At 37.7% G+C, this 15,885-nt stretch overlaps 1 protein-coding gene and 2 long non-coding RNA genes across 3 annotated transcripts in view; 2 read left to right on the top strand and 1 right to left on the bottom strand.

The window, feature by feature from the left end:
* Positions 1-15,885, top strand: part of prkx (protein kinase X-linked) — a 377,186-nt gene that overhangs the window by 72,517 nt on the left and 288,784 nt on the right. The gene's annotated exons all lie outside the window — the stretch shown is intronic.
* On the bottom strand, positions 8,766-10,889 carry LOC129439329 (uncharacterized). Its single transcript, XR_012367975.1, has 3 exons — positions 10,340-10,889; positions 10,075-10,127; positions 8,766-9,929 (listed from the first exon to the last, which is right to left on the bottom strand). It is a non-coding gene; the product is annotated as an uncharacterized lncRNA (long non-coding RNA).
* Positions 12,029-14,205, top strand: LOC141361974 (uncharacterized). Its single transcript, XR_012367974.1, has 2 exons — positions 12,029-13,019; positions 13,483-14,205. It is a non-coding gene; the product is annotated as an uncharacterized lncRNA (long non-coding RNA).

The raw sequence follows: 15,885 nt of genomic DNA, 5'->3' as shown, positions 1-15,885 counted from the left end.
ACCCGAAGCAAAGCAAATGCAGAGCAGAACCACTGCAGTGCGGAGCAACAACAGAAAAGATTTCAAAAATATAACACGTGTGGAAAACCAGACAGGTCGAGAAGAACGTGTTAAAAGGAACACAAAAGGAAATCTCAATAAGTGAAAGTAAGAGCTGGGATTCAAACCCATGACCTCATGTTCCCAAAGCACAGCACACACCGCATGCGCCACTGAGTAAATGATTAAACCACTGAGTTGGTGTGTCCAAGCTATAGAATACAGCTTTACAGCTATGAACATTGATATCCAGCAATTACCAAAAGTGTAGAAATGACAACAGAGAGCACAAATAACTGAAATACAATGTATAGTATGAAAATCACAAAACTTAAGTGAAAAAAAATTAAGACAAAAACCACTGCACATGGGACTTGAACCCATGAACTCAGGTTCTCAAAGCACAGCACTAACCGCATGCGCCACTATGAATCATGGGTTGAAAGGCTTTGGAAAAGAGGCTTCAAAGCTGCAAACATTGACATGCCAATCACTGAAAGGGCAGAAATAACACAACAAAGCAAAAATAAACAGAAATACAAAGTGTAGGGCAATCAGATAACTTAAATGGCACTGAATTCGTGAAGAACATTTTGTACAATAATGAACAACATGGGCAAATTTTGTCAGATTCTTTTTAATATGACAAAGGGACAGCATGACAGGCATGGTCCGCTTTACAGAGGTATTTCTCAAAAATTTGACACTCAGCAGAAAAATCTGTTCAGTCACGTCTGTGCGGATTGCTCCAAACATTATACAAGCAGAACCTGGCATAAAATAAACAAAATTTGTAAAAGGAGTAGCGAAAAAATCATTTATCATATGCTTTACAATAACACATGAACAGAATGATGGAAAATGCCAAACAAGGTATTGTTGCGATCGGCAAAACCAGTGAATAAAATGTCACAAAGAAAATGTATATCAGTCAAAGTATTCTGAAGATATAAGCAGTTCTATAAGAACTGTTATAGTTTATAACCCCTAGGTGGCGCTGTACTCTGACTTCCCAGGTAACTTCAGGACATCATGCCGAAGCTCCCTAACTATTTTTGCACGAATATGTCCAATAGTTCAAAAGATATAACAATTTATGACCAATTTCAAAATGGCAGACAGGTGGTGTGGTCAAACCCGACATAATACATATCGTCAGATTCGGCATGAGCCAAGGAATCCGTAAACACCAAGATCATAATTTTCTGACAAACATTTCAGTAGTTATGCGCAAAAAAAGCCATTTTCCATATCTCATGACCCATAGGTGGCGCTGTCACCAAATTTGGCATGGACCCCCAGTTTATGGTCGACATGACGTGTACGAAATTTCATTTCAATTGATGAAAGAATGACAGAGATACAGCCTCAGAACTATTTTTGTGTCAACCTCGTTAAGTTTGCGCATTTATTACTTTTGAACAAAGATAAATATCAAAATTCTGTTTGGTCATTTCTGTGCGGATCACTCCAAAGTTCACCTGTGCCAAATTTCATAACAATTGAACCAAATTTGAAGGAAGAGTAGCGAATAAATGGAATACTGTACATTTCAAAATGGCCACTACTGTAATGGGTGGAGTTTTACTGTAAGGTATTAAAAACAACAAGCATGAGGAGAGCAATCACGTGTACTAAGTAGAATTTTCATAGATCAAGCGGATCAGCAGTTATAACCATTTGAACATTGAATTTTTGCACTGCTGGTGGCGCTATAGAGTTAGTACTAGAGACCCCATTTTTGGTCACATGACTTTTTAAGACCACCACTACAACTGTGCCAAATTTCATCATTTTCCTATGTACGGTTCATAGGGCTGCCATAGACGCCTATGGCTAAGAAGAGGAAGCAGAATAATAATAATAATAATAATAATACTAACAATTCCAATAGGTGTCACAGCACCTTCGGTGCTTGACCCCTAATAATACTAACAATTCCAATAGGTGTCACAGCACCTTCGGTGCTTGACCCCTAATAATACTAACAATTCCAATAGGTGTCACAGCACCTTCGGTGCTTGACCCCTAATAAATATAGCTGCAAGCAGCGATACGGGGCCAAGCACCATCAGCGCAATGAGCACCAAAAGCACAGCAAGAAACATACAACGTATCAATCACCCAGGGCGCATTGAGCACCCAAGGTGCATCAAAAACACAAGGCTCAGCAAAGAACCCAAAGCGTAGCAATGACAGAGCAGAACCACCGCAGTGCAGAGCAGCAACAGAAAACATGGCAAAAATAGAACATATGTGAACTACAGACAGGTCAAGAAGAATAGGTGGGAAAGAACAAAACTTTAATAGAAGAAATTAACACCTGGCTCAGGTTGGATTCGAGCCCATGAACTCATGATCTCTTTGCATACGACTTAACAGATGCGCCACTCAGTAGACACAGCTCAAGGAGCAGCAGAAAAGAGCTTACATGCCATACAAAGAATTCAGAAGTTATAAGCAGTTCTATAAGAACTGTTATAGTTTATACCCCTAGGTGGCGCTGTTCTCTGACTTCCTCAGGACGTCATGCCGAAGCTCCCTACCGATTTTTGCGCCGATATATACGATACTTCAAAAGTTATAGCAATTTATCACAGATTTCAAAATGGTGGACAGGTGGTTCGGTCAATCCCGGCATAATACATATCGACAGATGCGGCATGAGCCAAGGAATCCGTAGACACCAAGATCATAATTTTCTGACAAACGATTCAGAAGTTATGCACAAAAATAGCCTTTTTTCCTATCTCATGACCCATAGGTGGCGCTGTCACCAAATTTGGCATGGACCCCCATTTCATGGTCAACATGAAGCGTACCAAATTTCATCTCGATTGATCAAAGAATGACCGAGATACAGCTTCAGAACCAATTTTGCGTCAATCTCGTTAAGTTCACGCATTAATTACTTTTGAATAAAGAAAAATATCAAAATTCTGTTCAGTCATTTCTATGCGGCTCACTCCAAAGATCAAATGTGCCAAATCTCATAAGAATTGAACCAAATTTGAAGGAGTAGCGAAAAAACGAAATATTGTACATTTCAAAATGGCCGATACTGTAATGGGAGGAGTCTTACTGTAAAGTATCAAATGCAATAAGCGGGATGAGAGCAATCACGTGTACTAAGTAGAATTCTCATAGATCTAATGGATCACGAGTTATAACCATTTGAACATTGAATTTTTGAGATGATGGTGGCGCTATAGAATTACTGCTAGAGACCCCATTTTTGGCCAAATGACTATTTATGACCACCACTACAACTGTGCCAAATTTCATCATTTTCCTACATACGGTTCATATGGCTGCCATAGACTCCCATTGGGGAAGAAGATTAAGAAGAATAATACTAACAGAAACAATAGGTGCCACAGCACCATAGGTGCTTGGCCCCTAATAATACTAACAATTCCAATAGGTGTCACAGCACCTTCGGTGCTTGACCCCTAAATATAGCTGCAAGCAGCGATACGGGGCCAAGCACCATCAGCGCAATGAGCACCCGAAGCACAGCCAGAAAGATACAACGTATCAATCACCCAGGGCGCATTGAGCACCCAAGGTGCATCAAAAACACAAGGCGCCGCAAAGAACCCAAAGCATAGCAATGACAGAGCAGAACCACCGCAGTGCAGAGCAGCAACAGAAAACATGGCAAAAATAGAACATATGTGAACTACAGACAGGTCGAGACAAATAGGTGGGAAAGAACAAAAGTTTAATAGAACAAATTAACACCTGCCTCAGGCGGGATTCGAACCCATGAACTCATGATCTCAATGCATACAACTTAACAGATGCACAACTCAGTAGACACAGCTCAAGGGGCAGCAGAAAAGAGCTTACATGCCATACAAAGAATTCAGAAGTTATAAGCAGTTCTATAAGAACTGTTATAGTTTATACCCCTAGGTGGCCCTGTTCTCTGATTTCCTCAGGACGTCATGCCGAAGCTCCCTACCGATTTTTGCGCCGATATATCCGATACTTCAAAAGTTATAGCAATTTATCACAGATTTCAAAATGGCGGACAGGCGGTTCGGTCAATCCCGGCATAATACATATCGGCAGATGCGGCATGAGCCAAGGAATCCGTAGACACCAAGATCATAATTTTCTGACAAACGATTCAGAAGTTATGCGCAAAAATAGCCTTTTTTCCTATCTCATGACCCATAGATGGCGCTGTCACCAAATTTGGCATGGACCCCCATTTCATGGTCGACATGAAGCGTACCAAATTTCATCTCGATTGATCAAAGAATGACCGAGATACAGCCTCAGAACCAATTTTGCGTCAATCTCGTTAAGTTCGCGCATTAATTACTTTTGAATAAAGAAAAATATCAAAATTCTGTTCAGTCATTTCTATGCGGCTCACTCCAAAGATCACATTTGCCAAATCTCATAAGAATTTAACCAAATTTGAAGGAGGAGTAGCGAAAAAACATTTCAAAATGGCCGCTACTGTAATGGGTGGAGTCTTACTGTAAGGTATTAAAAACAATAAGCATGATGAGAGCAATCACGTGTACTAAGTAGAATTTTCATAGAGCAAATGGATCACGAGTTATAACCATTTGAACATTGAATTTTTGAGATGATGGTGGCGCTATAGAGTTACTGCGAGAGACCCCATTTTTGGCCAAATGACTATTTATGACCACCACTACAACTGTGCCAAATTTCATCATTTTCCTATATACGGTTCATAGGGCTGCCATAGACTCCCAGTGGGGAAGATTAAGAAGAATAATAATAATACTAACAGAAACAATAGGTGCCACAGCACCATAGGTGCTTGGCCCCTAATAATACTAACAATTCCAATAGGTGTCACAGCACCTTCGGTGCTTGACCCCTAATAATACTGACAATTCCAATAGGTGTCTCAGCACCTTCGGTGCTTGACCCCTAACAATTCCAATAGGTGTCACAGCACCTTCGGTGCTTGACCCCTAAATATAGCTGCAAGCAGCGATTGCGGGGCCAAGCACCTTCAGCGCAATGAGCACCCAAAGCACAGCAAAAACCACACGACGCAGAAAATGTGCAAAGTGCAGAAAATGCGCAATACAGAGCCCGAACCCGAAGCAAAGCAAATGCAGAGTAGGACCACTGCAGTGCGGAGCAACAACAGTAAAGATGGCAAAAATATAACACGTGTGGAAAACCAAACAGGTTGAGAAGAATGTGGTAAAGGAAACGCAAAAGGAAATCTCAATAAGTGAAAGTAAGAGCTGGGATTCGAAGCCATGAGCTCAGGTTCCCAAAGCACAGCATTTACCGCATGCGCCACTGAGTAAACGATTAATCCACTGAGTTGGTGTGTCCAAGCTATAGAATAGAGATTTAGAGCTGTAAACATTGATATCCAGCAATTACCAAACGTGCAGAAATTACAACAGAGAGCACAAATAACTTAAATACAATGTATTGTTTGAAAATCACAAAACTTAAGTGAGAAATAAAGTTAAGACAAAAACCACTTCACATGGGATAAGAACCCATGAACTCAGGTTCCCAAAGCACAGCAGTTACCGCATGCGCCACTGAGTAAACGATTAAACCACTGAGGTGGTGTGTCCAAGCTATAGAATAGAGATTTATAGCTGTAAACATTGACATCCAGCAATTACCAAACGTGCAGAAATGACAACAGAGAGCACAAATAACTGAAATACAATGTATTGTATGAAAATCACAAAACTTAAGTGAGAAAAAAAAGTGAAGACAAAAACTACCACACATGGGATTCGAACCCATGAACTCAGGTTCCCAAAGCACAGCAGTTACCGCATGCGCCACTGAGTAAACGATTAAACCACTGAGTTGGTGTGTCCAAGCTATAGAATAGAGATTTAGAGCTGTAAACATTGAGATCCAGCAATTACCAAAAGTGCAGAAATGACAACAGAGAGCACAAATAACTGAAATACAATGTATAGTATGAAAATCACAAAACTTAAGTGAGAAAAAGTTAAGACAAAATATCACTGCACATGGGATTCGAACCCATGACCTCAGAATCTCATGGCACGTGGTTAACCAGATGCACAACTCACTTAACACAGCTTAAATGGCAGCAAAAAACAGATTAGGTGCTGCAAGGATTGACATGTGCCAACACAGATGCAGAACTGACAGTGCAGAGCAGAACTAACAGAAATACAATGTATATGAGAATCAAAAAGCTCAAGTGAGATTGAAGACAAGAAGATCATTCTGTATAGTAATGCTATACAATGTAATATACAGTCACATTAATTTACTATGACAAATAGACAACGTCACAGGCACGATCAACTTTGGAGTGGAATTTCTAAGAAAGAGAACAGAATATCAAAAATCTGTTCAGTCATTTCTGTGCGGATTGCTCCAAACATTAAGAAGAAGAAGAAGAAGAAGCAGAATAATAATAATACTAACAATTCCAATAGGTGTCACAGCACCTTCGGTGCTTGACCCCTAATAATACTGACAATAACAATAGGTGTCTCAGCACCTTCGGTGCTTGACCCCTAATGAGGGAGAAACATTTTTTATCTGATGCTGCACAAAAACTAAAAATGCATCAAAGCCAATGTTTTTACCAATCTTTGGCATGCCCAAGACTGCGAAAAGGGCGAAAAAAAATCCAGTCCACAATCACTTTTATATTGAAAATCTATGATTTTGTGTGTTTTTTCTCAAATCAGTGGCATCACTTATGAGCTTGGCAATAAAAGAGTTAAAATCATTAAATTTTTGGAAACATTTGGTAGTTTTGATCAGTTCTGAGGTTGATTAACAGATTTATGCAAAAAAATTGAAAAAAATATTAATTTGATACATTTTTACAGCCGTTTAATTTAGTGGCCATTTTTTGTTCTATATAGTACCAAATAAGGGTTCTTCAGCTCGTAACAATAGCAGCACCCTCTTTGGTACTATATAGAACCATTTTTTAGATGGTTCTATATAGAACCTTGCCTTGAATATTAACATATTATGACATTACATTCAGATGTAAACACTTTAGCACAAACATATAGAATACAAATGAATGGGATGTTAATAATACATTACTAAATGTAAAAATAAAAGTCAAAAGGATTGTGTCAATGTTTGTAGAATCTCGCCAAAAAAGTCCATATTATTATCATTGTACAGTACATGTTCCATTCAATGTTCTTTGTTTTGTGGCAGTGACGTTGAACATTTCGTCAGATAAGAGTAAGATAAGAGATGACCTGCTGTTGTCATGTTGACCTTGAGACGCAGGCTGTGATTAACACAGATCTCCATCACCTTGCAGTGGTCATCATCATACAAGGTTGAGCATCAGGCTGAACAAGATTTGGATCTGTTGGTCATGGGTGAAAGGATAAGATATAGAGACAAAAAGTTATTATTAGCCTGGAGTTTGCTTACATACTGTATGTAAAACATGATTTGACAGAAGTTTTAATATGATTCTGCTCAAGCTACCCGTTTTGTCAGTAAACATGTGAATGGTTGCCGAGAGATTTATTCATAAATTGAATAAACATAAACCCCTGTTATCAAGTCAATGGCCGACCTGCAGAGCTTCACTCATGATCCACCTACAACAGATAGACCAAAATAATAATAAGTAATTCTGCTATTACATGTAAATGTGCCACAAGATCACACACACAATCTTCAAAATGTTTTAACAGTAAATAACTATTATTTTAATGCCAGCATTGAAAGAAACATGCATAAATCACCTTTAAAAACAGGATGTGTCTCTCATATCAAGCGGTCATAAGCACTGCCTTCACTCCCAGCAAGATTACCTCACATACGAAAACTCTGAAATATCAATAAAAAAAAAACAATACATGTTGTACCACATTCTTCTGATAAATAGTTTAATAAACTTAATGTACAATATACATGTATTAGCTTTTTAACACTTTAACAAATCAATATCCTAAGTCTTAAAGCAGAGTCCTCTAAATATATAATTTAAAAATTAATGTATGAAGCTTACCTGTTATTAAGGGAATGAAGCTTACAGTATAAAGTTTACCTCCTATAAAAGAAATAAATTACAATAAGAACACACAAAACTTCAATTTTCAAAATGTTTTTAACAGTAAATGATGATTATTTGACTCTCTTACCCGTTTGTGTTGTAAGTCTTCAGGCGGGTTCAGCAGGAGTTATGATTCAGGGCATTTACAGGTGAAAATAATCATGAGGCTGCTTGAAAATAACTGACTAAATTTAAAATCAAAAAAGGAGGGAAATAAAGAACACTTTTTGTCAAGACAAGAACCATTTCGGGAATAAAGGGTTCTTCAGTAAGCTATGGTTCTAAATAGAACCTTTACCATCGTTTCAGAACCTTTGAAGAACCATTTTTCTTAAGAGTGTACATGTAGCCCATGAAAATGCCTCATAACAGTTTAAACATTAAACACTTAAAACATTCTACAAATTGAAGGCATTTATAAAGTCTCACAAATTTTCCAGCACAACCTGCTCACTGGAATGTAATCTTGACATGGAACGGCTACTGCTCACAGTTTTACGAATTCCCATTTTCATGTCACGTGTGTAAATCTCCAAAGCCTTGGTACTCTGTAAGACGTGAAAAAGTATTACTGAGTTTACATGTACTAAATGAAGCCAATGTAATAAATAAAACCAGATCAATACAGAATATCCTCCAAGTTAACACTTCTGAACATTCTGAAAAACGACTGCTCGTCACACTGTTCAACACAGTTTTAACACTCTTAAGAAAAATGGTTCTATATAGTACCAAATAAGGGTTCTTCAGCTTGTAACAATAGCAGCACCCTCTTTGGTACTATATAGAACCATTTTTTAGATGGTTCTATATAGAACCTTGCCTTGAAAAGTGCTACATAGAACCTCAGTGGTGCTATAAAGAACCCTTTCATTTATCAGCAGTCAGGAGGATTATTTTTGTCTATATTTTTGTTTTGTTTTGTTATTTATAGCACTTTACACAGTTTAACAGTAAACAGAACTGTAAGACATCAGAAAAATACTTTTATTTTCACTTTTTCATTACATGAGATATCATACAATAATAAATATATGTGCATTAAAATCACAATCAAAATAAATATATGAATTATTATGCAAATATAACAAATCACTACTCAAATAAAATATGGATGTTAAATGACAGCTTCAAAATTAAATAAATGAACAATAACATTTGGCAAAGGCAATCATTCTAAACATTCTAACAATTACGTGAAATCAATAAAATCATGACATATGCCAGATATAAACATGCAAATGATAATAAATACTGAATATTAACATATTATGACATTACATTCAGATGTAAACATTTTACCACAAACAGATAGACAGCATAGAATACAAATGAATGGGATGTTTATAATGCATTATTAACTATAAAAATATAAGTCAATAGGATTGTGTCAATGTTAGTAGAATCTCGCCAAAAAAGTCCATATTATTTTGTTTGCTGGATCATTGTTCAGTACATACTCCATCCAATGTTCTTTGTTTTGTGGCAATGATGCAGAACGTTTAGTCAGATAAGAGTAAGATAAGAGATGGTCTGTTATTGTCACATTGATCTTGAGACGCAGGCTATGATTACCACAGATTCCCATCACTTTGCAGTGGTCATCATCATACAAGGTTGAGCATCAGGCTGAACAAGATTTGGGTCTGTTGGTCATGGGTGAAAGGATAAGACATGGAGACAAAACAAGTTAATATTAGCCTGGAGTTTGCTTACATACTGTATGTAAAACATGATTTGACAGAAGTTTTAATATGATTCTGCTCAAGCTACCGGTTTTGTAAATGGGTGAATGGTATCAAGTCAATGGCCGACCTGCAGAGCTTCCCTCATGATCCACCTACAACAGATAGACAAAAATAATAAGTAATTCCGCTATTACATGTAAATGTGCCACAAGATCACACACACAATCTTCAAAATGTTTTAACAGTAAATAACTATTATTTTAATGCCAGCATTGAAAGAAACATGCACATAATCACCTTTAAAAACAGGATGTGTCTCTCATATCAAGCGGTCATACGCACTGCCTTCACTACCATAATAAGAAAGATTACCTCACGAAAACCGAAATATCAATAAAAAACCTAAACACATGTTGTACCACATTCTTAAGATAATTAGTTTAATAAACTTAATGTACAATATACATGTATATGCTTTTTAACACTTTAACAAATTATTATCCGAAATCATTGTTAAAGCAGAGTCCCCTACATATATCATTTAAAACAGCATGAAGCATACCTGCTATAAAGGGAATGAAGCTTACGGTATAAAGTTTACCTGTTATAAATGATATAAAGTATAATAAGAACACACAAAGCTTAAATTTTCATTATGTTTAAACAGTAAATAACCAATATTATAATTTCAGCATCGAAAGAAACATGCATGCATCACCTTTAAAAGTAAACTGACTAAATTTTAAATCAAAAAAGGAGGAAAATAAAGAACCTTTTTATCAAGACAAGAACCATTTCGTGAAAAAAAGGGTTCTTCAGTAAGCTATGGGTTTATATAGAACCTTTACCAACGTTTCAGAACCTTTGAAGAACCATTTTTCTTAAAGGGAAACTTCACCCATTTGCATTTAAGCTTTGTACCATTAGAACCCCAGTCATGGTTTTGAATGGTCGTGCATCATTCCCTCAGTTTCCCCTGAGAGGGGAGAAATACTGATTCACTAAATATGTTTCCATCCACATGTTTTTATCCGAATTAAGTGATATCGAATGAAAAATGCGTTATGGAAACAGTAAAATTCGATTGAATTTCATGAATATCGACTCAAAAGAAATACGTTCGATCTCATCGGATTTTATCTTGATCGATATACGGCTTATGCGATAAACGCTGATGGAAACGTTATTTGCCGAATAAATAATGATTTGCGATTAAGGTTAAGGTCCTTTTATGGTTGCAACCCACGCACAAAACAAGAAGAAAAAGTTTTAGGTAATTTCCGCTCTGGTGGCACAAATGGCGTGTGTCAACAAAGTCAGATGTAAGTGGACAAACGACGAGACGAGATTCATTTTAAATTTAATTGAGCAGAGAAAATAACGGCTATAGAGCTGAAGATCTTTGCCTGAACCCGACGGGTTCGGTCGGATTCGGGCTTCATTTCTAACATTTTACACGGGCTCGTGCTCCGCCTTTGCACGGTAAATGAGCGGTCAAGTTCAATGCTGCTGAATGCCCTATCAGTAAGCGCAGGACCACGCTGAAGCAATTTACAGTGGATTTAATAATTTCCTCAACAAAAATGCCTAATCTTGGTGAGTAAAGGTTTTTTAATTTATAACTAAATATTACTTAGTCTTAAATACATAATTTAGACTAATGTTGGCATTAATGTAAAGAAAGTGCCGAAGCAAATACCACAGAACCTTTATCCTAATTTCGTTATTCCCAAATAACGATGTTACAGATGACTTTTTTTTCTTTGTTTCAACTTCCAAGTGACATGTAGCCAAGTTAGTCATTAATAAATAATGTTAAAACCTGTGTAAATTACTCATTCTTGATAAAAGCTGTTTGCGTGCGCAAATTTAAATAATGTATGGCTGTAAACGGTTTCAGGCTTTTAAAAAGCTGTCAATCTAAATATACTTTCGGGTTCGATTACAGCTCTATTTTAGATAGCAAAAATCTAAGAAATGCCATAATTTATCAGGAACTCGCGAAGGAAATGTCCAACAATGGTTATGACAAGACGTGGGACGTCCTCCGTAGTAAATGAGGCGCTCAACCAGCGATACGTGTTTCAAAAAAGAGAGTTATCTCGCAACGGTGCTGGAGGGAAAATAAAAGCAAATTCGACCTTGATGAGATGGATCCTCGGCCAAAGAACCCTCGTAGCTTTATTGGCTTATTAACAACTCTAAAGATATTTTTTCGTTCTCATTTACGTTAAGAATTGATCCGGACTATCATTTCACGTTAACGCCTCCGTTGTCGTTGGGCATGTACATGCATCTGCATCATCATAGCAATTTGATGTTAACGTCATTTTCTTATTATTATAGCTTGATATGTCGCTATCAGCTCAGCTGGCACATAAGCACTTATAACTTGTGAAATGCCGCAAATTTGTCTGGCAAAACTTTGTTCGCAAATGTTTGCTTGAATATTGTGCGATTCAGTGCGAAAATGAATGGAAACACCTTCAAATGTCTCAAATCAATTCGATATACCAATTTGATCGCAAACCAGCATGTGACGTCATTACGCACAGGTTTTTATTCGCTTTAAAGCCGTTGGATGGAAACACACTTTCACCAGCTTTATTCGCATAAGTTTTTTAACCGAACTTCAGATAATTCGATTGACAAGTGGATGGAAACTTAGCTAGTGAGGCACTTCCTTCTTTCAATGATGTAAAAATCGTCATTTTGCGTCATTGAAAGAAGGAAATCCTGTATCTCTATTGAGTGTGAAAGACTACAGACACTCATTCCTCATTTTTCCAAGGTGGGGGCTATGGGTGGGACCCACTCACGCTTCAGACCAATTACAGATCAGTGGGTGGGACTTAGGAAAATATACGAGCACAGACGGAAAAAAACGATCAGCCGCCATCTTTATGCTAAGCTAAGCTAAACAGAAGTTGTGGAGCGAGTCAGACTTCATGTTACAATAACAGTGGAAGTTAATCAATATGATATTCACCTTATTTTTCACGATAACAAGGGCGGCGCCATTTCGCTCATTTTGTCAACGTTCTTCCGGCCGCATAGACGATGAGCAGCTGAGGCAGTGACTGAAGGCGACGCGTTAAAGCTTAAAAAGCTCACCCGAGCGCCTTTATGTTTCTTTCTTACCAATTTTAAGCCAACTGAGGAATACCCTTATCCCAAGGTTCGACTACGATGTTCCGGTAACTTTAAACCACGCCGGGTGTTGAAAAGGTGGCCAGTTTCAGGTAAGCTATCTTAGCTAACTTTATGCTCGTTCGCCTAAAGTTAGATTTGTGAAGTCCGTTCTACAAATACACTTAAGATCAGTAACGTTAGTTTATAAAATGCAACTATTTGAATGGTTTTAATTGTCCACCTATGTTTTTATATTTACGATAGTGCAACGAGATATTATAGTACATTACATTCTTACAGTAGCCCACGTGATTCCTACAAGTTACTGAGATTTCAGATGCTAGACTGTCAGTTCATTTCTCATTAAGATATTGATAATGACCTATTAAACAACGTATTATTTAACACTGAAGTGAAAGGTTGTGTGTATAATGTTACTGTCTCTTTTTAATGCATCTCTCTCTTACACACTGTTCTGTTTAAGTATGGGTGCCATTTATATATTAATTCTCATGATGCAAGTTTATTTTAAATGCTAACATAAAAATGTTTATGGTTATATTGTTTTCACAGATGCATTGATGTGTAGTGATGCAGTGAACAACTGTGAGGATGATACAATCAACATGTTCCTAAACTGTGATGCAGAAACACAATGGGAGGATCCATCCGTCTCTGACCACAACTACACTTTAAAATCACAACTCAACCTGAAGCAACCTACATCTGATATGGGAAAACAATGGTGCAGTTTCCCTGACAGGGCTTATCCTGGTCCCAGGCTAAAATGCATATTTGAGCTACAATAATTTAAAAACACCTTTTACTGACATACCTCAACATATGAGTGCCATTGTTTTGTCACAAGATGCGCACCAGTCTTGTTTTTTTGTAGGCTTTGTTTGTAAAAACTAAAATGTCCTAATATAATTAAATCCTAGTCCTGTAAACCCTGTCCGAGAAACTGCTTCAATGTGTTGAGCTGGCACAAATGTACAAATCTCTACTGAGAAACAACCATCTTTGGTTCAGCTTTACACAGGGTTGATATTGCATCCATTACACAGTCGCCAAGCACTTTACCAGTACATACACCAACAGCTTCCAGATAAACACTTGGGATCAGCTCCTGATGACTCCCATAAAGCTGTGTCTTAATTTATTGCAGGGTGGTCTTGCTTTACCTGTTGTAAAGTTACATTAAACCTTCATATGTGATCAGATGTCATGCAGTGATATTAAACATTTACAGTGTGATCAGATGTTGTGCATTTATATTAAACATTTACAGTGTGATCAGATGTTGTGCATTTATATTAAACCTTTACAATGTGATCAGATGTTGTGCAGTTATATTAAACATTTACTATGTGATCAGCTGTTACATGTCATGCAGTTATATTAAACATTTACTATGTGATCAGATGTAACCTCCCATGCAGTTATATAAACCTTTACAGTGTGATCAGATATTATCTGTAAGGAATTTCTTAAACCATATGTGAGCTTTGTAGGATATAAGTTTCCTGATTTGAAGGAATAAGTGTTGGCAAGTTTGCAAATGAATTCTATCATTGTACCACATAAAAACGAAATAGTTATTGGACTGGCTAAGGTGCACATTTGCTATAAAAAAAGACGAAATCACTGTGTAAATATTGGTAGACATACTTTTAATAATTTTCAATGCTGCTCCATCAACTCCTGACAGGACGAGGTAATTAAATATGCCAAGTTACTTGCCGCGGCCGCTTCATATCGTCTAACCACGAGACGATTGATGAGACAATATAAGACTATCCGAGCGTCGTATGAAGTTTTAACCGTGCTCCTAATTTAAAACATTAACAGCAGTAGCGATATTTGTCATTTCGCTAAAGTTAGAGTGAACTACAAACAATCTTCTAACCACCAAACTAACCACCGAATGCACTGTGCCATATTAGCAGCGGAAGTCGGTTGACAAAATGCGGAAGAGCGAAGAATTAAAAAGGGGCGTGGCGGAATAAGGTGAATAGAAGAGGGTGATTTCGCAAGCGTGATGCTCTAATCCGCTGTTCATTGCACCTTTATGAGCCACAATACAGCAAAGAGCTGAGGCAGATCAGAAGCCCGAGGAGAAGCTGGAGCCTGGGCATCGGCTGGGTAGAGGAGCCCGGGGAAGACACAGCAACCATCGGCCTCTGCTGCGTAGAGAAGCTTGCCTGTTCTCTCGCTGTGTGCCCTCTTTATAACATTTCTGCATCAGATAAGGATATGGACGTTCGTTTGGTAAAGGTTTTCAGGCAAGAAAGCAACTTTGCTTCCGAGCAAACACGCTGCGGATTATATGAGCTTGGACAGACTCGCGCTGTGTGCTTTCAGTGTAAGATTTCTGGATCAGATAAGGATATGAACGTTTGTTTTGTTAATGTTTCTGGGCGCGTGCTTATTTCAAAGACGTGTTTCGGCTTACGAGCACAAGCTCCAAGAGCTGAGGCAGCGCGTCTGTGGAGATATTGTGCAGGGGACGCGTTTGTGTGGAGGAAGCAGGGATAAATGGACGTCTAACTTAAGTAAGTGTTTCTATTTTCTTTGTTATACTAAGGTGGCATTTATATACACAATAGCATATCTGAGCGGGGTTTTATATGTCTATATTGTGAGAGCAGTGAGGCCAATATAACACAGATGTAATTACAGTAAACACGAGACAAAAAGAAAATTGGTAAAACTAAATAAACATTTAAAATGCATACCCTTTTTAACTACTTGAAAAGACATTTGTACTCGGATCTGAAACCACACGTTACTGTTTGAATAAGACTTTGCTACACAGCAGGCCAGAGTGTTATTGTGTGTAACACATTGTAACATCACATTTAAAAGTAAGTCATGATTGGTGTCTGTCAGACACAGTGGTGGTGGCTATTTTCTTTGTTTTACTAACGTGGCATTTATGTACACTATCATATCTGAGCCGTGTTCCGATTAATG

This window comes from Misgurnus anguillicaudatus, chromosome 3, assembly GCF_027580225.2.
Source record: "Misgurnus anguillicaudatus chromosome 3, ASM2758022v2, whole genome shotgun sequence".
Classification (NCBI taxonomy): domain Eukaryota; kingdom Metazoa; phylum Chordata; class Actinopteri; order Cypriniformes; family Cobitidae; genus Misgurnus; species Misgurnus anguillicaudatus.
Note: the sequence above shows the minus strand (reverse complement) of the source record. Positions and strands in the feature narration are given on the sequence as shown.